This window comes from Etheostoma spectabile, chromosome 23, assembly GCF_008692095.1.
Source record: "Etheostoma spectabile isolate EspeVRDwgs_2016 chromosome 23, UIUC_Espe_1.0, whole genome shotgun sequence".
NCBI classification, from domain to species: domain Eukaryota; kingdom Metazoa; phylum Chordata; class Actinopteri; order Perciformes; family Percidae; genus Etheostoma; species Etheostoma spectabile.
Window position 1 is genome coordinate 15,638,807 of NC_045755.1, and position 2,851 is coordinate 15,641,657.

General features: G+C 36.4%; 1 protein-coding gene across 1 annotated transcript in view; it reads right to left on the minus strand.

The window, feature by feature from the left end:
- Nucleotides 1-1,529: 1,529 nt before the first annotated feature.
- The window catches only part of ndufb2 (NADH:ubiquinone oxidoreductase subunit B2), a 2,848-nt gene continuing 1,526 nt past the window's right edge, over nt 1,530-2,851 (minus strand). Inside the window, exon 4 of the mRNA XM_032505567.1 lies at nt 1,530-2,023. The gene's annotated coding sequence lies outside the window, so the exon portion shown is untranslated. The remainder of the gene's footprint in view (nt 2,024-2,851) is intronic.

Below are 2,851 nucleotides of genomic sequence, written 5' to 3' on the forward strand. Positions count from 1 at the left end.
TTTCCCTCTGGCTCCGAGGATGGAGACGAGGTGCTAAGGAGGACGCGGTGAACTGAAATTTCAAAATGGTGCTTATTGTTTGTACTTTTCTCCACTCATGCTTGTCCCTTGTTATCAGATTATCTTAATCACACCAGCAATAATGACTCTGAGGAGAGAAGAAACAGTGCGAGGCAGCACTTTGGTGCATTATTCCTCAATTCTTCTATTTGTAGAAAAAAAACTAAATAGGTGCATTTCAGACTGGCACAATTTAGTGCAAAACAATTCACAAATCTGCACTATGTTTGATAATTAGAGGGGAGTCTGAGTTTCTGAGTGAAAATGGCTAAAGGCAAGCTGCTCAAAGTGCTGCCTCTCTGAATTTGTTTAAAATAGGAATTACGAGTCAATCGCTCGGCCTAAACAACCGTAGACGACAAATGACTTGCCTGATATCCTGCTTAATTTATTTCTTGTTTTATCTGTTTTTTTAATGTGTTATTTGTATGGATTCTAAATGATGTATTTATTAATTGAAAGAGATAATGATTTTATTATATTTTGACCCTAAAGCCTCAGCTAATCTGAGGTTTTCCTTTTGATAGGGTTAATTTTTCTCTTTTTTTTTTTTTTAATCTTTAACACATACGTTTTTGTAAATGTGGATGTTTTTTTTTAGAGTTCATGTGATCATTTGTTGAGAAGCAATTTCCCTACAACTTTTATTACCTTCTATTCTGTCACAACTCTTTACCCCCGCTACCCCCAGTTAATAGATCCTGTGTTGATTCTTTCCTCCCTGTAGCCAGAGGTGTCGGGGTTATGAGTGAATGGAAACCAGGCTAAGTTGAGAAATGTCCGCTTCCGTATCTACAGCTGAGCTTTTTCAACTAGTGCCAGTTATCTCAAGTATTCTGAGCCACTGTGGTCGATCCATTCAAAAGAAGTGAACGTTTGCAGAACTTCAATGGGATGAGTGAGGTTTTTCCCTCCTTTTTATTTTTTAAGAATACCAGATGTGTGTTTTGCTCGGGGTGCGCAGTTCTTCACTCTCAGGGAATGATGCCATGGACATAACCTTCGATTAACCACCAGCCACAACATGGATGCAGACAGGATGTTCTCAGCACTCACTCGAGACTTTAAAGATTCACCTCCTGCTTTGGAGATGCTGAGGTTTGTTTTTTATTGCTCAAAAAATATTTCATGGTCGTGGTTTTCAAGTGGACACGATAAGCTGTGCTATAACCAGTCAGTCATTGTACCATTAGGCTAACTTTTACAACTTCTGTTAACATGTGAACTTGGTATTATCCCCCATTGCTTTCTTATTTTCTTAAGTCAACAGTTGACTTAAGACATTACAACCAGGCTAACTGTTGCCAAGTAGCTTTAAGACCACTCTTTGAACAGTGTGAGACTTTGAAAGCTTTGCTCAGGTTGACTTGTAGTGCACATGACCTGCGAGTGACTGTGATCAATCATTCAGCCCTGATGAACTTAAATAAGTAGGTTTCTATTCTCATTGCCAGACTGATTTCCTCTTTTTCTTACACTACACTTTAACCTTTGAACTCTTTGCATGTCAAGTCTTTGAAAACACGAGCTGGCCCGCAGGCAGGGTTTATTATAAGCTGTAGTATTCATTGTACAGAATTGATCCCTTTTGCTTTTACATGCAGCTCTTTTGGCATTTGTTATGTGCGTTGGTTCTTGCAATGTTTTTTCCCCCCAGATTTAAATGGCTTATGATTTAAAATTTACAAACACTGGCTAACTGTGACACTGTTGATGCGTTGCATTTTGTTTCTGCATTTAAAAATGTGCGTGTAAATAAAACTAATGAAATAGCATGCTTGTCCTTTTGTCAAGCCCAAACACACGCTATAAAAATGCAATGTTTAGCCGGTAGATTTACATAAGAATACAACATTTATAACATATTTAAAGTATTTTATTAGTCTATGTACAACACTGACTCTCAGAATATCCTGAAGATTTCCACAAAGACTTGTCCAGCAGCTTGAACCCTCATGGTGATCTACAAAAAAATAAAATAAGAGTGTTTACAACAGTGGACAAAAAACAATGCACTTAGTTGCCAGGATGTTAGGTAACCCGATGCAGTTAAAGACAATAGTCTGGCAACTGCTTTTAGGTGTTGATTAAACTTTGATAATTTTGACTGATTGTTGTGGTAAACTAAATTGCATTTTATAGAGTCAATATACATGGTATGAACAAAATTATAGAAACACCGGTCCGTCTCCAATGATCAGTTTCCTTAACCTTATGACTTTTAATGAAGCTACCTTCATAGGAGGGTCGTATTAGTTTTAGCTAGCTGTACCTTATAATAATAATAATAATCTGGAAACAAGTGTATATCTCCTGCGATCAGAAGATTAAAAAAGTGTTCCGGGTCAAATCTGTCTCCGACAGAGTTTAGACAAAAGGCCACTGGGTCAACATACCGGCATAAATGAATCAGGCAAATAATAAAACTGCTAGTAAGTTCAGAAAATGACATCACATTACTCTAATTCAGATTTTAAAACCAGGAAAAGACTAAACTTGTCTTATCACAATATCCAAAGTTTAAGACAATATCAAGTCTCATATCGATGTTGATATATTGCCCAGCCCTACATACAACAAAATAGACACTATAAACCAAATCAACATATATACAAATTAAAAACAAAGATGTGAACAAACCTTGACAGCATCAGAAAACAGGTATTAAGATTTATTTGTACGGTTAGTTTAAGACTTTCTGTCAACTTTTTGATAGTTGACCAACCTTTTCTTAACATTTGGATTACATGTTGTACAAGTGAAAATGTTTTTTTTTTTTGATTGGTTAGCA